Source organism: Marmota marmota, unplaced genomic scaffold (assembly GCF_001458135.2).
Source record: "Marmota marmota marmota unplaced genomic scaffold, marMar, whole genome shotgun sequence".
Classification (NCBI taxonomy): Eukaryota; Metazoa; Chordata; class Mammalia; order Rodentia; family Sciuridae; genus Marmota; species Marmota marmota.
Genome location: NW_026000037.1, coordinates 40858873 through 40881341, shown reverse-complemented (window position 1 = coordinate 40881341; position 22469 = coordinate 40858873). Strand labels below are relative to the sequence as shown.

Here is a 22469-nt window from a genome sequence, read left to right as displayed (position 1 = left end):
CATTCATCTCCCACTGTCCAGTTCAAAAGTCAAGTCTTCACTTTTTTTCCTATTTCCTTGTCACTCTGACCCCAAACAGCACATATACCTCCCATTTAATATATTTTCCTATTACAGATTTTGCTACACAAGTACTTTGTATTCTCATCTCTGTATACTCCAATATAGGGCTCAGCATACCGTGGTCACTCAAGAAATACTCATTGAATGAATAAATCACATATTATACATTGGGCACATAGTGTGCAATACCATATGTGATCTTCAATAATTCTTTTACTTCATCTTATATCTCAATTTTCTAAATCCTCTGCTTAATAAAGGTATTGTTTAGGGTTCTCAGGATGAATGTTCAAGATGGGAGGAAAAGACTCCTCTCAAGAAGTCTGTAATTAACAAATTCTACTCATGGGAGACAATTCTAAACTCTCAATGCCAAAACAAAAACAATCCAACTCAAACCTTTGTTGAATAAAGCTGGATTTATTTCAGATACTAAACAGAAACATTATTGAGGAAACTCATTTATGTAAGATCAAAGTCACAGGCTAATTCCAAAATCTGGGTTAGTCTCTGGCTGCATGATTTACCATTTTACCAGGAAAAGTGCCCAAAGCCTATCTAAATAGATTAATTTATTGGAAAAACTAGTCATGGAATTGCTTCAGAAATTCTGCCAAATTTGCTCTTGCTGCACTAGATTGTCTCAAGATATATTTTATAGTTTATGACTGTTTTGGTTTAAAAGCCTGGCTCTGCTAACATGAAAATATGCAAAAGCAGGGTCAAAAAAAATTTAAGACAAAACTGCCAACATTTTTGTTTCATTCATCCCTTAAATAATCTATTGTTTAATAATTCTGTGCATAACCTGTGGGCTTCAATTTTATTATAAAATATATATTTTATTGGGCTGGGGTGTAGCAAAGTAGGAAAGCACTTGTCTAGCACATGCAAGGCCCTGAGTTCAATACCCAATGGGAAATATACACACACATACACACACACACACACAAATACACAGAGACAAATTTTTAATTTTAATTTCTATGGATCTGGTACAAATTCCTGAAGGAGGCAAAAATTTCAGTAAAAATGTTGAAACATGGTCTAAATTGCTATGGGTCCCAATTTTTATCCCTTACTTCTCCTTTCTGTGTAAACTCATTTCTCCATAATTAATATATCTAAAGGGGAAAACTGTCCAAGAGGGAAGCTTCAGATATCTGAAGCTCCTCAGGCAACTACTTCATGAGCACCTGATTAATACACTCACACAAATAAAAATCAATGCTATGAATTCCAATGTGAACAACAGCAAAACCAAGAAGAATCAAGTATTTACTCCAAGCCATTTGGGGTCTGCTATAGCAAAATAAATTAATGTATGGGATTGTCTACACAAGCATCAGAGATACCAAACATAAAAGTCAGCCCACCACTGAGGCTGTAAAAATATTGACTTGTCAGAAGCATCCAGAATAACTACTCTTTCATAAAGCACTTCAGAAACATTGAGAAACAAGGGGGACAGAAATTAAATTGTTGCAATTAGCAAGAATCTTTGTAAAAAGTTCCCAAAGGAAACTCTAAATGGGAACAGAAGAGCCCCATGATTCAGTCATCCTCTTATATTAAGATTCAAACAAAGACTTATCAGGAAACAAAGTAACAAACATAAGAATAAGTTTACTATGATCCATTTCCATTTTGCTATAATTTAACATCTAGAAACTTGAAATAAAAGGTTTTTAAGAATCTGATTTTTGAAGTTTGTTTTTTATTTTTTTTTCCTTTGTTGGTAACAGCTTTGCGATATCATCCACGTTCCATGTAATTCATCCATTTTAAAGAATACAATTCAGCATCTAAATTTTTTCACAGAGCTGTGCTGCCATCACCACCATCGATTTTGGATCATTCTCATCACCTCAATTAAAAGCCCTGTAACCTCCAGCAATCCCCAGCCCCAGTTCCCGAAGGCTTAGGCAATCACTGAAATACTGTCTCCACAGATTTACAAATTATGGACATTTCACGTACACAGAATCTTACATCTGTGAGAGTAATGGTCTAATGTTTTCTAGGTTCATCCATATTGCACTGTGTATTCCTTTGTATGATCAAATAATATTCCACATTTATCTTCTCTGTGCATCAGTTCATGGGAATGACTTTTAAAGGAGTCAAACATCAATGAGTTACTGAGTGAAATCTTGATATCAATAAAAAGGGTTCCTGAAATTAGTATAGACTGTTTCATACATCATTAATCAATGATTACCAATGATCCTAACTATTGACTCAAGCACTACAGGGTGCTCAGTACCTTTTGCACACCAAAAAGTGTCAGAGAGAAGGGAACCACCGAACAGTAACTGAACTAGAACAAGAACACTAGTCTCTCTTTCAGTCCTAGATTCTTTAACTATAAAATATCCCAAATGCTTTTGGTCAGAATTAAGTCTCCTTCAGGAGTTAGCCCATTGTATCCCTATCAATGAGAAGGAAAATGAAACCCAAGGAAGAAAGTGATTTAAAGGTTAAACACCAATTGATGGCACCGTTAAAATTCAAACCTAATTCTCCTAATGCTCATTTTGTTATTTTTCACTGCTCTGATTTGCCCCTTTAAACTATATTTTTCATGACCCTAAAAAAATGATCTGAATGTGTGCCAAGGCTCAGCTACTAGGAACAAGAAAGAGAGACTTCTGACTGTCCAACAATATGGAACCAAACTGCTCAGCAACATAACACTTTGCAAAAATTCAAAATTTCTAATTAAGGATATGAAAAAATGATCATATGGATTCCCAAAACAAAACCAAATCAAACTGGAAGAATTACATACCAACTAATAGCAGAGCTTGTCTCTGGGCAGGGGAATTGGAAATTATATATTTTCTTTTCAAACTGCATTTTATATTCTACATAATAACTTTACTATAACAAGACTGAAATTGAGTATAATTCCTCTCTACATTATTATACATAAAACAATTTCCCTTTACCAAAGCCCTTTACAGGATTCATCCCATATCATTGTTAGACAATCTGTTCTTCAGATGGTGAAGTGAAAATGCAGGGGATTATAGGGAAGTTACTGGCACCGTTGAGATAAAAGTCCCTGGATGTAAATCATGCCAGCCTTCATGGTTAAGTGGCTAATCAGAAACATCAAGCAATGAAAAGGAATGATTTCACAGGGACAGGCTATTTTGTGAAATCTATGATGTAACATTTAGGCACCTAGAAACAAGGTAACCAACCATCTTTTCATGTGATACTGTTTTGCCACTGAACTCAAGAGGATTAGATTTAGGTAGAAACAGACACAATGAACGAGGATAATTATCTGTAAATGTAATAGCAAAGTGAAAAAGTATAACTGAAACAAAGCAAGAAGTTCACAAACCACCCACAATGTAAAACAGACAGCCCAAAAGGTTGCCTAGGGTTGTTTTCATTTTTATTTTAGTGGAAGCATTCCATGGAGTAAAAATTAAATTGGGGATATCAAACTAAAGGTAAGCAAAAATCTGCAAAATTCTATTACTATCATTATCCAGATTCTCACCACATGTGAAACTCAAGAGACATAATTTTTTTTTTCTTTTGAAAGTGTAGTATTTTTCAGATAAACGTTTTTCTAGGGGAAAAAAATAAGGCTACAGATACTAATATTAACATGTCCGCTACAATTTAGACCTCTTCTCAATATTCTCTGGAGCCTCAATTCTTTACTTTTTCTGTGCAGCCAAAAATTTAAAAGGCAAATGTTACCAATCTTTGCATACTGTAAAGAAATAGTTACTGGCAATTCACCAAAACCTAATAAATAGTCTCCCCCACCCCCACCCCGCCTTCTGATACTGAGGATAAAAAATAGAGGTGCTCTACCCATGAGCTACATACCAGCCCTTTTTATTTTGAGATAGAGGCTAAAATTTGCCCTAAAATTGGGATCCTCCTGTCTTAGCCTCCCAAATTGCTGGGATTACAGGTTTGTGCCACTGTACCCAGCTTAACAAATAGTTTTATGAACAAACTTCAAGAGCAAAAAAATTCTTCATTGTGAGTTTTATGCAATATCTGACCAGGTTGTTTCAATACTGTATTATTTTAAAAATTCTGGAAATTGTCATGTAATACACATTTTCCATTTAATGTAGATATTAGAATGGTAGAGAAAGTGCAGCACCGTTCATATAATGAAGTGTTGTTTTGTGAAACATTTTTTTGTCCACCTCCCTCCACCCCCAGATTTATGTAACTGGTATTTGTTGGACTATGAATGTACAACGTATTTTGATAAAGGCTGCAATCAATTGTTCTCAAGTATAATCTTAATTATTTCAGAATAGGCCATCAGTATTTACTATCAGAAGACAATGTATGGGTCATTTGTTAACAGGGAAAAAGTGACTGATTGCAAAAATGAGGAAGTAACTGTTCTCATTCATCCTACTATTAACATTTCATTAATCTTACTATCAACAGGTATGTCTAAAGAGCAATGACACCATTTATGGCTTTCTTAATTTCCTTTATTATGTTGCAGTTTGTATTTTCTGATAGAATAAGGGCAACTAACATAATAGTGACATTCCCTTTCAATAAGCAGTCCTTTGGGGTTTACAGCCTGCAAGTTTGTTATTGTCACCTTCCAAGCTATAGCTACTCAGACCATCCCTTACCTCACCCTGTATCTTTGAAAAGTAAATAAAGCACTTGATGCATGTCATAGAGTCCAAGTGCCTAGTTCAATTTCCACTCAACTACTTCCTAAGCACCTCATTAAAATACCATAAGGTGGAAAATTCTATATGATTGTTCTGAGAAATATACATAAAGTGCGCACACAGTGAAAGTCCTCAAAAAAATTGTGTTGATTATTAACCTAACTCTGATAGTAGGGCAACATTCATTGAGCAAGTAAACAAGAATAGACAGAATAAACGAAATTTCCTCTTCTACACAACGGCTTTGTAAATGGTGGTAGAAAATAGTTATTCAAAAACTCTCACCAAACAAAGATGGACTAAATAGGGGAGGGTGGGGAGTGTCAACTACACACTTAGCCTGTGCTATTAGATTCCTCAACATCCTTGTTTTTATTTGTTATACACACAATAAATAAATAAACTCTTAAGCCTGCTACAAATGTAAAACTGAGGCACATCTAACACAATAGTTAAGCTATGTCCAAAATGATTACCACATGCAGTGAGCCACTAGGAAGAATAGTTAAGATCCCTAGAGCCTCTGCCCACATTTTTTTGGTCACCTGTTTAATACATAAATCCATGTTGTATGTGTTTGTTTATAGTTTAGTGAGTCTATATATGCATCACATTGAACTCACAGTCAACAGCCCTATAACTCACCTCTGAAACACCTTATCTCACATATACATCTCCATATGGCACATCACAGTCTTCCTGCTCTTAGGAACACTATGGAAAACTTCAATACAACATTATCTCTAGAAGCCACTTTAAACAGCAAAAATCAGCAAAAAGCATAAAAACACTAAAAAAAAAAAAATGGCAGTAAATGGAAAACAAAAAGATTGCCATGTGATACACAAGCTGAAGCAAGAAGGCAGAGAGTTGCCACATTCAGCCTCAGCTGAAAACAAGCATCAGTTGACTCAAACCTTCATTGCTCTGGGAATGCCGGTAAACGCACCCAGAGTACTGACTCTGAGGACACAAATAGGCAAATTCACAAATCCAGAATCCACAAATAATGAGGATCAACTGTAAATACTTTATGGTACATGTATTCAATGAGTATAATTCAAAACAACCTAAAGAGACATTAACATGAATCCTTTTCAAACAAATGTATAAAGATTCAAAAGTACGCACAGATGATACCGTTTCTGTAAATTTAGAAACAAACTATACAAATTTTTTACATGTCTGCACAGGAATGACACATGGCAATTCAGGATAGTTTTACCTAAAGAGAGAGACAAGGAAATAAGAATGAAGAGTTTCACTGTGTCTATAATATTGTTTTTTTTACCCATCCTGTCATGCTAGGACTATTTCTTAAAACATACCCATTAGAATTAATTCTGAGTGGGATGGGGATGTGGCTCAAGCGGTAGCACGCTTGCCTGGCATGCATGCGGCCCGGGTTCGATCCTCAGCACCACATACAAACAAAGATGTTGTGTCCGCCGAGAACTAAAAAATAAATATTAAAAAATTCTCTCTCTCTCTCTCTCTCTCTCTCTCTCTCCCACTCTCTCTTAAAAAAAAAAAAAGAATTCTGAGTGGTTAAGTACACATGATACAGAGCACACATGTACAACATTACTTTGTACAAAAGGACATTTTTTTGGATCTGAAATTATAATACACATTTAACAGTGTGATAAACTAAGACTATTACAAGAATCTGTTTACACAGAAGGGAAGAATGCCTGGAAGAGAGATAAAAAGAAAGACAAAGGGTCAAATTTTCATTTCTAGATGCACCCTACGTATCTGCTCCTTTGAAGTTCATGGGAGTTTCTTCCCAGAAAGACTACATGCAGCACAGAGCAGGACGATCCAAATCAAGCTCAGTCACTGGAACACAAGACAAAGCCAAACCTAAAAAAAAACTACTCAAGTAGAGAGGGTTGGGAAGGAAAGTTCTTGAATGTAAACTAACACAAGAAGGATAGTTCCTATAGCCAAAGAAGAGGGATAACTCATAAGGGATATTTTCACTGGGATAAAGCAGTGGTTTTCTTAAGGCAGTGAAAAAGATATCCCAATTCTGTTTCTGTTCAAGAAAAAATAAATAAATATTTGTGATGCTGTTACATTTCATTTATAATTCTCCTCTTTGTTCACTTTTGGCAGTTACTATTGTGAGCATTAGGGTAAAGTCTAGCACCCCGCCAAAAACACCAGCAATGTGATTGATGTGTGATTCAAAAAAGCTGTCAAAATGAACACTCCAAAAGAAATGAGTCACACGGCTGGGCTAGGCATGCTAATATTTTTGTACCATATTATAATCCTTTTCATCTGGACCTTCTTAGAGTTGGTTTATTACGTCCTTTCATGTAATTCTAAGCTGACTAAGGGTTACAATGAAAGGAATAAGAAGTTTGACAGAATGGGTTCATACCTTCATTACTAAAATCCAAAAATTAAGGCTACTTGATATGGAAATAGGACACACACACACACAAAAAAAAAAAAAAAAAATGCATGCAGCTTTAGCCCACGCAACTTTAAGAACCCTCAAGGGTCTGAGAACAGAGAATTTTATCTCACAGTATTCTGACAGTGCTATCAGATAGTCCTTTATCTCACTAACTTAAAAAAATTAGATTGCTGCTATAAAATTCAGGGCAAAAGTGACATTGATCAGACGAGAACAAGTAAACAATTTTCCTCACTGCAAAAGTAAAAAAGAAGGGTGCCTCTTCAGAAAATTCTAGGCTTTCATTCTGGGTGGTGGTAGTGTTTTGCTTTGGGACTGCCCTTTGTTTTAGAAGCTTAGCTCTGTTTCAGCAGATAGACTGAGTAGTACATAACCCAAACAGATTAATACAGAACCTTCTGGAGAAAAAATACAGGAAGGGAATGCAACCTTCCTCTTTCTTGGCTTTCTAGAACAAGTCAGATGGTACTGTGTTCTTGATTTGAAACAAAGCAGTTCCTACTGAACAATGTTCTTAATCAATCAAATAAAAACCCATCTATACACAAGTTATACAAATTCTTCCCCCCACCCTTAGCCACTACTGGAATTCAAAATAAAATCCAAATGACCCCTATCCATCTTGGAATGGAGCTAGAGCCAAACAAAACTTCAACAGCAGTTTCTTCAAGGCTCAGATGATCATGCCCTTAAATGTGTTTTCTCATGTGAACTAGCTGCTTAGTGGTCACAGCACTGTACACAGCATGCTCTAATTATAAAAACAATGACACTTCCAGTATGCCCTGAAAGGGAATAGTGAATGAAATACCAAGGACTGTTTTTCTAGATAGTATAAAATATACAGGAGTCAAGATAAAATGTTTTAGTAGAGGCTACCTACATGGACCAGACCTTTAAAAATATTCACATATCAAAAAATAAGTGCAACCTTAAGGCAAGAGTAGCAAGCAGAAGCCATTACCAGTTCAGTACTAGCACTCTGGGGCCCAGCTTTGTTCATCAATTTTCACACCTGGGGCTGATGATTTAACTTAAGTTACTTATGAATTATACTAGAGTTCCAATAGTCTAGAGTCTAGAGCTAAAGTCAATGCTTTATCAAGTTCAACCAAAAAGGGAGGGGGTTATACCAAGTAATAAGAACTACCACTTTTGTCAAGTGCTGATCTCTGTCACAATTCGACTCCATTATATGCAACATCAAGTAATATTCACAACAATCCAAAGAAGTAGCTCCTGAACTCTTATAACCAATGGGCTCCCCAGACCTGAAAAGATTAATCAACTACAAGCAGCAAAAATTCTGATTCAAACTCAGGTCTAAAGCCAAAAAGTCTGTGTTTATAAATAAGCTTATTCTTTCCTTCTATAACAGCTCAGATAAATACTCCTATATAAGGTCCAATGTCCGTATTTACTAATAAATTTTGTAGAAAGCTTTCTAGCAAAGTGAGTTTGGTTGACATTTGCTCAATTTCTGACACTTGCAAACCATAGGTGTAAGGCTCATAGTCTATTGCAATTTGAGACAGAATCCCCTTAGCGCCTGAAAGGCTGTTGTTTACACAGAGGTATATCCAGAGCTTTAAACATTCAGGCACTAAGCAAAATTCATTTTATCTATGTATTACAATTTTCACCCAAATTAACAGTCTAGATTTATCAGCTTAACCTAAAATGGTATAAAAGTTCAACCTTAATATGTCCTTTGATAGCACATTACATATATAGCATACACACGTGACAAATACCTTTAAAAATCCTACCATCTCCACTTGCAGGCCTCTGTGTTCTACTAGGCAGTTAATACCTTAAGGTAGAGAGAATGTTTTAGTCACCTATGCATCCCAGCATCTTAATAGTGCCTTGCTTAGTGCAAACACTCAAACAGAACATTGAAAGAGATTACATGGGATTTATTTTTCAGAAATAAGCAATCTCCAACATAAGGCCCACTGATACAAGATAAAGCAATTGTTCCTCTCTGGAAGAAGTCCATATCTATGGGTTATCTCTGGGGGCTGAGCAAAAGGCTTACCACACTGTCTTTAAACTATAACAACACAACCATTTTACTAGGGACATTTACAAAAACAAAGGTTCAGGGCCGGTTGTCTGAAAGAGAGCCTTGAGAATGCCTTCAGAGGACAACTGTTACCAGAGAAAAAGAAAAAAGCCAATTTGATCACAAACAGTGGACAGTGACCTATTCATCCAGTTCTTATGTTACCTTTAATTTTTCAAGGCATATATAATTACTATTTGTTCTGGATTTATAACAACAAAATGAATACAGGCTGGAGAGATGTTGAATTTACCATCACAGGCATTTCAATTTCTTTTGAAACACTTTATATTTATTCTATTTATACTATACTTACAGCTTATGTTAATCTTGCATTTTTTTTAATTGAAAGTCAAACAGTATATTAGGAATATGGTTTCCAAGTGAATGAGGCTCAGATTTTCAGCTCTGATATCCACTAGAAATGGGTCCCTTCCGGCAAGTTCATTCTCTAATCCTGGGCATCTCATATAAGAAACAGGGATGGTATCTACCGTTCAAGTTCCTAAACTACTGTTCATATTTAAAGAAATGCACAAGCTGGGGATGTAGCTCAGTAGTCAAGTACCTGGTTAGCATATGCCAAATCCTGGGTTCCCAGAACCCCAGAACACACACAAAGAAACACACAGTAAGCAACCTCTATTATATTATCGCACATATGCATATATCAAATCCACATGCATTAAATCCTCACAAACCCACTAATACATGTTTAAAGATTCACTATGATACTAAGTCGTATAACTCTATAGGCAGGTGAGACTACATTAGCATTTCCCATCTATCACTCTCCAGTCACTGCTAATGATTTGAAAGTTCTGTGTATAGAATGGTCTAAATTTTTCTTTTATGGCTTCTCTTTTAGTCAAGCTCAAAAGCTCTCAAACTTTAACATGTGTAAGAATTTGTTTCAGTACAGAATATGCATTCTGTACTTGTAAGTGCAACTTAAAGGATTTTAGAGGTAATCTTAACTATATATAACTTATTTTAATTTTAGAATCAAACACCTGTTTAATCTTTTTAAAGGAAAGATTAAAAAAAAAAAAACATGAAAAGAATCTGAACAACAAATTAGCCGGAGCTAAAGCAATAAAGTAATTTATTTCTACTTTGCCTGCCCCGGGTCCATGTATGGCTTCAAGCAGATGAAATGGGCCGGTCTCAATACTGGCCTTCATATAGGGCACCACCCACAACTATCAGTAAATACCCCATTGCCAAAACAGATGCCTCATGGGTCTAGAACAGTGACACACCTGAAATGATCATTTGTTTTAAAATCATGTAAATTTAGGAAGAGGCAGAACTGTGACCTCACAAAGCCATTCACAATAAATGTCTCTGTTGGAGCAAAGGAACAGAATCCTGGTCTCTACTTTCAGACTTTCCCAAAGGCTTACAAGGTCTGAAGTCAAATGGGCTGCATCATCTACATGCTGTTTACTTTATTTGCTTCAGGGTTCGTGGAAGCCCCTTCAGAGCCAACAGGGAAAGAAACATCACACTTGGGCTCCTTCTGCTGCCTGGAGGCTCTGACCTGCTTTTCACACATGTGACCTTCTCATCCCTCCCATCTCACTGGAGATGAAAACACTTCATGATCTTCTATTTTATTGTCCTCCTAGCACTTTTCAGCATCTCAACAGTCCCCTGTGTATCTCTGGACCCCTTTCATGTCTGTCTTTCCGCACTGGCCCTGCTGGTTAAGCTGCAAATTAACTGAAGGCAGACCATGCATTTGCCATGGTTCAGAACTGCATCTAGCCAGTGCCTACAAACCTGCCTGGCCCACAGTAAGTGTTCAATAAATACCTTTGGACTGATTAAAGTATCACTCTTTCTTGAGCAATAGCAAATAAGAAAATCCACACAAAGCAGAAGAAAAAGCTCAGCAGTGGCTGGGACTGAGTTGGACTCTTAGAAGCTGAGTCCCTACTTCCTGTTTCACAGAAACCTGTTTTGAACACTCAAAGTAGAGTGACACTTTCCTCCTGAACCCTTAGAGCTTTGCATATCTGCAACTATATTGATTATAAAAATCTCTGGGTGTTTTGTTGTTTGCTTTCCCAGCTACATTCTCAGACCCCTGAGATTAAAGTCAGATTTTTGCAACATATAAGACAAGCTGCACTCTATGGAATACAGACATAGTAGCTCTTGTATGGAATTAATGCATCTAGTCCACAAAGAATAAAAAAGCAACATTCAGAGACATCTCACAGTTAACTCAGAAAGCATACATGGTGTAGTGCAAAAGCAGTTTCTTTCATCAGCAAGGCTGGGTTTAAATCCTGACTCCATTGTTTGGTAGTGGCCGCTTCATCACTCAGAGTCCCACTGTCTCATTAGTGAAAGGAAGATACTACCGTCCTTCAAAGGTTGCTGGGAGCACCAGAGATGGTGCTTACGAAGTACCCACCTGGTGAGAAAGCTCCTATGCATTACCTTATTTGACAGCAGAATGCTCTCTTGAGTTTTAGAACAAACTGGATCAAAATTTTCACTGCCTTCTTACAGAACTTCAAGCCACAAACTCTCATGCCCTACATATCTCATTTCTCAAAACAATTTAGACTTACAAATGAAAATTTGAAAGCACTTTGCAAACAGCAAAACACTAAAATGCCAAAACAAGGAATTCTTCTCAAACTTGTTTTACTCCAAATTAAAAAAGAAAACATCATGATAGACATGTTTCTTTAAGAAAGCCCTTGTTACTATGTTATCTACTCACTTGATATCAGGACATTATGACAAACCTACCTGGCTAAATAACAGTGACAAACTACTGTTTTTCTTTCTATCTATCTTTCTTTGGTTCTGGGATGCTTACCCACTGAATTCCATCCCTAGCCCTATTTTTTGCTTTGTTTTGTTTTATTGAGACAAGATCTCATTAAGTCACTTAGGCCTTTGCAAAGTTGCTGAGGCTGGCCTTGAACTTGTGATAGTCCTGCCTCAGCCTCTTGAATTGCTGAGATTACAGGCATGTGCCACCTCGTCCAGCAAAACAATGATTGTCTTTGGCCACTTCAATTGGCCTCCATTTCTCCTAAATCATTAAGTCTTCCATAAGGAGTCAAGTGGAGCATGATGCCAATTTGTTATCTCTGAACATTTAGTATTCTTGGGCACCAACTACAATCAAGTCATATGGGCAAAACCAAGATAAGTAAGAATCTGTGACAAAAGTGTCATTTAGGCACAAAGGCAAGTTATGCACCAACCCAATGTGGTCAGTTAAATAGGTTTTCAAGCAGCTCCTTAAATTCCCAGGCCTTTCAGTGGGCAGTATTCTCTAAACAACAGTAATTACCTCCTGATATCTTCCCTTGGTCAAGCACTGTGCTGGAGAAACAGCTGCCAGGGTCTAGAAGATGACCCTTGGCTTCCACAAGTCCACAATGTGAAGTGGCAGATAAAACAAAGATGTAAATAAATGATGGCTGAGAACATGAAGAGCAACCATAAAGCTACACACAAAAGCATCTTCTTATTTTACAGTCACACCTCACATGGATGATATTTAATCAACTACTTCATGAGTAAGAGAGCTAATCCACACTATAAAGAGATCAAAGTAGGGCAAGTTGGTTTTCCCAGCTTCCTCCAGCTGATGTGGACCTGTAAGGACACTTAGAAAAGGTTGTATTTCACAAGAGTCTTTAAAGCTAGATATAGTTTCAGTAAGCAGAGAAGTCTTTCTATCCAGGAAAATCACTGTGAGAAAAGATGTAAAGAAAGGAACATGCAGGCCTGTCCTGGGGACAGGGATAAAGGAATATCCAAGTAGGGTCCTGTAAAGAAACAGAAGAGCAGATGGCCCAACGTGGCTGCTTAGATGAGAAATCTGGGAAGGACACAGAAGTTACAGAGGAGTATAACGAAGGTAAATCACGGACAACAAACATGGTCCAAGAACCCTCGAATTAGATCAGATGACTCGGATGGGAAAACCGCACACAATGAAATTCATAACCATATGCCTTTTAATACTTCAAGAGTCATCAAGAAAGACAATGAAAGCAAAGGGGCAGGACATTGGCTTGAAAGGGAAAACACAAAACTTGTATCTATGAATGTAATTCCGAGGATGAATGACCAAAACTGCAAATGATCATTTTCAGTATGAAAAATCCCTCTCCATTCATGCTTTATTATAGAAACATAAACCAAAACATCCTCTTTTTAGTATCATGAAAAACAGGGATACGATTCACGCACATGAAAATACCACTAAGGTTATCAATGATGATATAACTAAAAGCAGCAATACTTCCTAAGCCATTAGGCCCACTTGAACTGAGGAAATAACTCAAAGGAAGTGGTGGAAACCTCATGGTTTGAGGCATTTAGAATCAGACCACAAGACACAATCCTGTGGCCTACTCTCCTCCACTTAAGTGCTACCACTAAGAAAAGAACTTCAGGTAAGCAACTGTGCCTAGGGAGGCAAGGAGACCAGTCTAACTAAATCTGAGGAATGGCTGGAAAGATGAGGTTCTGACCAACCTAGATGCCCTTCAATAGNTATATATATATATATATATGTGTGTGTGTGTGTGTGTGTGTGTGTGTGTGTGTGTGTGTATAATGTTAAAGAATTACTTCATTAAATGAGGACGGGGACCTGTTAAATTCACAGATGATCTGGAGACTTCTGAGTCAAACAAATACTTTCCAAAATGCCCCTCTGAGACTCAAAATGTTCTACTATGCAGCACAGGAAAGTGAGAGAGGCTGAACACTGGCATGCTGAAAAATTCCACAAACCCAGGAGGCCACAGGTTCTAAATGGTCTCTCCAAGTACACATCTGGATGCACTGAGGAGACAGCAACAGAAGGCCCAGGGAGTCACCAATTCAAGTTTATGGCATCCCAGTCCCAAGACCTTAGGACCAAACAGGCTTTCCAGGTTCACCAGGCAGAAAGTCCCTGGGAATAATAAACCCCAGTTAATTAATATACCTCACTGTGACCAAAAAGAGAAAATTTTCTCAGAAGTACCACAAAGTTGACCATATGGCGGAATGAAAGAACCAGAACTAAAACTACAAATCTATTCACCAATTTATTGCCTTTGCACTTTGGTTCCCCAGAACCCACAAGGACATTTGGCTGTTCGGATTCACTAGGCATGACATGCCGATCATGAGCGTTGTCCATGATGATCATGCTGTATTCAATTTCTTCTGCTATTGGTTACCATAATACTTCCTTTTATATCAAAAAAGAACATTCAATGAAGGTAGACGAGATTCTTTCCAATCATTCTGACATTGTAAAACAGTCATCTTCTTTACCTTTGCCACCAGAACAAACCCCCATTATGATCCTTTAGTATTCCCATCCAAATCCATATTTTCTTTAGCCCTAATCTCAATTACTAAAAATTTTTATCTAGTCATAAATCACTTCACATGCATTTTGTTGGAGATATTTATTTAGATGAAAACAGACAATAACTGCTTCTATCCTCTCAGTTGCAAAAAAGCATGTACTGCTCTCAAACAACAAAAGTTAAAGATTATGAATAAAAGGAATGTCTATTTGCTTATGTTATAAAAAAGGAATAACTAGAGTATTACATTGAGAAGAATCAGCTCATTCTTGACCTAGCATCCTATTTATCTTTCTATTCTCAAAGCTAATTGCTTATATAAGCATGCCAATTTGCCTTGATTATAGGATTCTTAATAAATGAATATTGTTTACATTTCACAAGTGTATTTGAATTTCACTCCAGGAAGCCAAGCTCATCAAGTCTTTGTAAGTGGTAAAACCAGAGATCAAAGCAAAAGGCCTACATTGAACCAACAAACAATTAAGCTTGAGAATAGAGGCCCAAACAAAAAATACAATAGATTTTTTGCTAGTTCTACCCCAATAGTACACCTCAGGGTAACTGCTCAATCTTATATCATAATACATAAAACTTCCAATGAAATTTCTCTTTTCAGTAATTTGATGGTCATTTCTTAAATAGTTCAATCTGTCTACTATTCAACAGGCTTTTCATTTTTTCTTCTATTTTTCTCATCTTGCTTCTTCTGTTTGAATCAAGTATCTTCAGTTTTCTTTAACTCTCCTATTCTTAATTGTACCTAATTTTTGTCTTTTTTTCTTTTCAGTATTGAAGGTTGAACCCAGAGGTCTTTAACACTGAGCAAAGTTCCCAGCTTTTTTTTTTTTTTTTGAGACAGGATCTCTGTAAGAAGCCGACTTCCAACTTGTAATCCCCCTACCTCAATCTCTTTTTTTGGTACTGAACAGAGCAGCACTGAACCACTGAGCCACATCCTTATTACATTTTTATTTTTTTATTTTGAGATAGCTGCTGAGTCTGGCTTTGAAGTTGCAATCCTCCTGCCTCAGCCTCCCAAGCTCCTTAGATTACAGGTGTGCACTGTAATCTCATTTCTTAAACACCACCTTACCCTTAACACTCATCATCTTTTTCATGGTTTTAATTTGTATGCTTAGGGAAAACACTCCTCTAGCACAGTGGATCTCAACTGGGACTGTACATTCAAATCTCATAGAAAGCTGCTTAAACCCAATACCTAGGTCACACCCCTAATTCATCAGAATTTCTGCAAGTAAGATCCAGGCATCACTACTTTAAGAGGCTCCCCAGGTGATATCCATGCACAGCCAAGTTGAGAAAATACTGCTTTACCTTACAAATCTCTTCTTTATCCTACCTTAAATAAGGTGTTCTACCAAACTTCCATAAAAATAAAAATTAAAAAAAAAAGAACAAGGAAAGGAAGTCAGGTTCCTGAGCAAATCCTGAATCAAGACTTGAGACCAGTGAGATTATTTTCAGGCACCATCAGTCACATTTTAGTGTCCTAGAACCAGTCACATGACCAAATATGTGAACAATGATGTCTTTCCCAAAGCCAACAAGTTTAAGATAAACCAGGCCATAGGTTCCATCCACCAGAGAGAAGTCAGTCAAGATGACTTTTGAAGATCTAAGGTCTAAGCTCCTTGAGGTTTTCAGCTTCTTGACAATGGATGACAGGGGCTCAAGAATGCAACAGACTTCTTCAGCAAAGAAAAGAGTGGACTAAGAGTAAACTATTTCTACAGGTGAAGTAGGGGTCACTAAGCCAATTACAGGCTACATAAGAACACTGAAAATATTGGAGGATCACAGACACTAAAAAAAAATTGGTCCCAGAAACTGTACAACTCCTGATAAGGTGCCCACCTGTCAGCATTATTTGATGGCCATGTTTTTATTTTTTTAAGGGTGTGAAAATAATGTATTCCTCTGCATCAAATACCATTATACCACCAAGTAGGGACTAGCTATTTCCAAATTTAAGAATTCCCAGCTGTTCTACTCCACATCTGTGATTCACAGTCCGTGAGGCAGTTCTCCAGCTACCAGTTCTTTCATGGACATTACTTCCAAAACATATCAGTTGGAACTGCATAGTCCTTGGCTTTATCTTAAAAGTCAGGGTTCTGGAGAAGAGAACAGGGTGACTGGGGAGGGAAAAGATGATCTCCCCACAGCATGGACAGAATTTCAAAGGGAAGACCAGGGATGAGTTATCTCTGTCCCCAGTGTTCAAGTAGGTAAAAGCTAAGATGGTGCATAAATTCTCTCTATAGGAACGGACCTCCTGTCATTAGGAAGGGAATGTTTCCATAAAAAGCCACTCTATAACAGGGCCTCTGTCAAGTAGCTGTATAGCCTGTAATTCACCTTTCCTCCTAAGTTCTTGTTTCTGAAAGCATTCCACGTACCAGTACCCTCCTGCAAAGGAGAGACGGTCATCTAATCAGTGCTTCTTGTGTTCACAACCTTTTTGACATCTATGACATCTTAAATATGAGACCCAGGGAGCCACCTCACCTTGTCCTTATCCCCCAAGTCCTGAGTATGAACACAAGAGCACAGTTCCTTAAGATCAAGTCCTTCAGGCAACAGTTCTTGTAAAAACAAATGAATTCCTAAAACAAACATGAGCCTACACTCACTTATTTTTTCTTTGTGCCCAAGAGAGACCTACACAAAAAGCTTCCCCACTCTCAGGTGCTACAGTTCCATGTCCACACCTACAGCTGCTGCCTTACCTCTGGCAGGGAGCAGCTTTCAAGCTGATAATGCACTTGCTGTATCTTGGGGTGGGAAGTGCCTTCTTGTCACCAGCATTTTTTACACAGCTCAAAACAACTCAAACAGAGGACTTACTATTCATTTTTTTGACAACTCTAAATGTTAACTATTTCTCCTTATGCCAATGTGGTTTTTGGTCACTGACCTTAGGGATTCTACTCTCTAGATCATGCGGAACATAGCTGCACACGTCCACATAAAAGGGCAACAGAACGCCAAGTCAGCTGAAGGATCACAAGTGTTATTGTGTTCTACAAATTCTACACTTCCAAGTGCTATGATTTCTGTCAGCTCACAACTATCCTAACAGTTGTGCTAAATTTAATTCCTATTCACAAGTAAAGAAAGCCAAAAACCAGGGAAAGAGTTCAGCTTGCTAAAACTGGTACAGATGATTCTAGAAACTAGGTCTCCTGCTTCCCAGACCAATACTCTTTGCTAAATGAGAACTCACAGGTAAAAGTAATTCTTATCCCATGAGAATTTAAGAGCATGCATACCTTTTCCCCCCAAATTTCATCAGCTTACCTTGCTGCCATCTTTCATTGGAGCCATATATCTGCATCAGAGAATACCCTTTGATCAATCAACTGCTTAGATACCCAAATATATTTTCAGTTTTTATTGGTTTATTAGAAGGAAAAATGCATGCTGCTGCTGATGATATGTGTAATAACTGCAAGCATCTATTCACAGCTCAAGGAGTTAACTGCCCAGGGTGAAACTGTAATAGTTCAAAATGACAACACTCTGCCCCCTTCCACACTCTCTTTCCCTCACAACAGGGGAAAGGATGTGAGAAAACAAATCAACAGCATGTGATGGCCTCACTACATTCCCACAGATCCATCTGCTCAACAGATCTCAGGGCAAATACTCTCCTTGGAAGTAGTAGAAAGAGAAGGACACTTTGCAACGGGAAACAAACTTGGATGTTACAACTTGACCTTCCTTGTCCCTTTCATAGGTAACTACATTTGAAGGGTACACATTCCAATGACAGGTTTTCTCTTCCCTCTGGTTTGCAAAACCTAAGCTTTCTAGCCAAGGTGTTTCAAACCTGCCTTGAAAAGAAAAACTTTGAAACACATCCATTTTCACGCCTGAAAATAGAAGAGTATAGCACAGATGGCCAAAAGGGCCAACATCTAAAGAGAAACATTAGTGCACCTTACTTTTGGTCACTTCTGAGAAATTTCTGCCAGTGTTATATATTCTGAAACTTGCATTTACCAGATTTTAAAACTTTTTTACTGCTAGTCCCAGGCCCTTTTATTTATTTATTTGCAAATATAGGTTTAAGAAAGCATAATGTAATGAGAAAGCCTGGAGAAAGAGAAAGAGATCCAAATCTGGGTTAAAATTCCATATTGGTTATTTAATAACTATATGACTTGGGGCAATTTAGGCAATTGTCTTTAGGCATCTATAATATTGCTGATGGTTGGAGTTTCTGTGGATTATACAAGAACAGGTGAGCACAGGGTAATATCATAGGCATTCAGAAAGTATTCCTATTCCTTCCTAATGCAAAGTGAGTGTTCAATCTCAAGATAAACTGAAAAGGAAATTAAATCAAATTAATCAGATATCAAAGCAGTTCTCAATATCAAACATAGCATTGCCCTAAAACATTACTTTCTAATCTTTTCATATCTGATATTATAAAGATATACAGCAACTAAAACATAGGACTTAAAATGATCCCTTTCTCTGAAGTTCAAAGAAACAATCCTTAGGACAGTTCTTTGACAAAGGAATTGGAAGACTTATATTTTATGTTGTAAACTGACTGCAAGTCAAAAATCAGTGAACAGTATCATGATGGAGTGTCTAATGTAAAAAAAAAAAAAAAAAGGTATTCCTGGATAAAGATCGTCAGTTTTTCGTGACATGCACTAAGAATCACCTTAACAACATCAACTTTGAAAATAGAGAAGGATGGATTTGTGTGTGTGAGAGCCCAACAATTAGACAATGTTTAAGAAATATAATGGAGACCCACATGGATATTTAATCATAAATGTGTGATACTCAAAAAAAAAAAAAAAAATACAGTCCAAAGTTACCTACAAAATATATCCCCTAAAAGAACAAAGATGAAAGTAAATAACTGAACTCATAATTTGAAACATTTCCATTGAAAAGTGTAACAAACACTGAACATGTATGGCAGTAGTGTATATATGCATGCAAAGGTATATCACTTTACAGGTGTACCTGAAAGGTAGGTACAAAGATGCAAATGGTTAAATACATACATTGAGTAATATTTTATCTTAAATATAAGTTTTTCAACTATTATAATAATGCTGAATAATCCTCTTTAGGAGGATTAAACTTCTAAGATGTAGATCCACTTTTTACTAGTAATTATTCACAAAAAGTTTTTTTTTAAAGAGAATTTTTTTTAATATTTATTTTTTAGTTTTCAGTGGACACAAAATTTTGATTTTTATGTGGTGCTGAGGATGGAACCCAGCGCCCCGCGCATGCCAGGCGACCTCGCTACCGCTTAAGCCACATCCCCAGCCCAAGTTTACCCCTCTATTGATCTTAATTCAGTCTTTTGCCTTGTCATCTCTTCTTTCCATTCATATGCACTAATTTTTTGGATGTGTACAATTCAACCTATGCAAACTGATGATGGGAGGGGTTATAGTCATTGAGTAAGTTTGGACTCTTAGAGAGTTCCTGCAAAGAAATAAGATGAACCACTGTCAAGATAATTTAACTTAAAAAAAAAAAAAAAAAACTCTCATTTTAAGTTTTATTTACTTTTCCCCAAGGGTTTAAATACTATAGAGCTACAGGTTGGGAAGAACTATTTCCCTAACCCAAAAGGGCTCGTTAATACTGAAGTAAATCAAACTAACAAAGAGATGCTTGTACACTTTTCTATACAGTATTACCTCTAGTTTCCCTCCCACAACCCATACATGATCTGTATAAGAAATAAAACTGATGTTATTAACACCAACATAACTCCTGTTGTCTAAGGATAGATAATTCCTCCACATACTATATGCTTTACAATCTGCCATCTAAAACTTCTCCTTCAATCTTGATCTCCAGACTCAAATGCTTTCAACTGATTTTTCAAGCAATTCAAAAGAGAAAAGCAAAGTTAAGAACACAGTATATACAACTTCAGAGAAAAAAAAAAGACAAGAAATATCATCTACACATGGCACTGGATAATTTGGGAGTGTTTTCTTTGATTCTGCTCATAGATTTTCCCAAGAGGAAGTGGAACTCAGTTGGAAGAGTACAAATGTGTCCCTAACAGGGTCCCCAAGCTGAGAAAGTTTTGTTTGTGTTCAAAAAAGTTCAGCCTGGTATTTTTGGATTTTGTTTTTTGTTTGAGAGGCTCAAAATATTATAAACAACTTTAAAAAGAACTGCATCCAGTAACTGTGAGAGACATAGCAGAATAAAAGCAACCATAATAATCAACAATGGCCCCATGGAGCTTGTGATGTACAATCATAAAAGTCTACATATTAACTTTGTGACTGCTAGACTTAACAGGAAAACAAATCCACCATGTTAATGAAGGGACATTATTTTTTTAAAGATTAATTCATACCATGTGTTATTAATCAACAGGGTAACTGAAAACTCATGCAAAAAAATGCTATTCCAGTTGAGCAGAACTTAATTGCATTATTGTTATTATGGCTGCTGCACTGGTTTCCCTGTGTCACTGGCTCCTCGGCTCCACGTACTCATACACAGCACCACAGTATGGAGGGGAAAAGCAAGGAGTTAAAATCACGTCTTGTAGGAACGGTTTGAAGAAAAATGTTTGTCTCTGGAAAGACGGGTCAAGTATGTACCCAGGCTGCCTTGAGAAGTAATTAAGCCTAGGCTGTTTCGTTTCAGAGTGTCCCATCTTGCACAACATGGAAGCAGCTGTGGGAGATCACAGGCGTTGCAAAGTAAGACAGGCAACATCATCTAGCTCCTCCACTGAAACACCAGTTTCCAGGTGGTCTGAAAAAGCTCATAGCCTCTGCTATCCCAGCAAGCACAAAGCTAACCTGCCATCCCCATGCCAAACAAGAACCTTTTCAAGTCCGGAAGAAATGGAATTTAAATGTCCCAGCCACCGTTCAAAACATCTGAAAACTGGTTTTTGATCTGGGACTCCAGTCAGTCCCCAAAACTGTTAGGCTACATGCCTCAAAACCTGCAGGTAGTCACAGACGTTGACTGCCCGAATTACAAGTTCCTCTTGCTGCCTAATGTTGTCAGGTTTGGGGATAACCAGTTAGGAAAAGGGAAGTGTACAAGTGTGAGGAATAGGAATGCGTCCCGTCTTGCTCGTTTCCTTCCCAACATCCCTTAAAAAGAGGCTGAGCACTAAAACTGTTGGTCTGGGGACCAACTACATCTCAGACCCTGGCTGAGCAAGGGAAAAGTCACCACTCCCGCTAGAACTCACAGTAGGATAGTCTCTGACTGGGAAGGGCCCAGAAACTTAGTCCCAGTAGAAAAGAAGAAAGAAGGGAATTTTCAGAGTCTTGGATATAAGAAGCTGGGAGAAGAGGGGCGGGGGTCGCCCGTGTAGTCATAACAGCTCTCAAAATGCCGCTGCAAAATTGCACATTTTTTATGTGATTTAAGACTAAAGAGAACACACTGAGATTCTCCCCCGCCTGGGCTTCAGATGCCGCCTCCCCGCTTAGGGACCTGGGCATCCCACTGCTGCAGGTCTCCTCCTCTTTCCCTTTCGGGGGAGCTACAGCTCTGCCAAACCACAACGTCCGCCCTCCAAGTTCGCCTTCGCTAACCGCCCGACTCAGCGCCTGCGGCCAGCCACCTGCGCCCATCTGCCAGGGACCCCACAGGCCCAGGGTTGGGCGCCCGAAGTGTAGTTTGCATGGGGCTCAAGGTTTACGGGGTTTTTGTTTTTAAAACAAAAAGCCTTAGCGGCTCATCGCCCCCTCCTCCCGGGCCCGCGCCACCTTCCCTCCCCACACTCGCAGTACCACCCCGACACACGCGTTGCGAGGTGCCTCTCCCGCCAGACAATGGGTTCGGGGCTGGCCCGGCAGCCCGCTCCGAGCCCCTATCCC

At 37.9% G+C, this 22469-nt stretch overlaps 1 protein-coding gene across 8 annotated transcripts in view; it reads right to left on the bottom strand.

The window, feature by feature from the left end:
- Positions 1–22469, bottom strand: part of Fmnl2 (formin like 2) — a 284823-nt gene that overhangs the window by 261836 nt on the left and 518 nt on the right. The window lies entirely within an intron of this gene.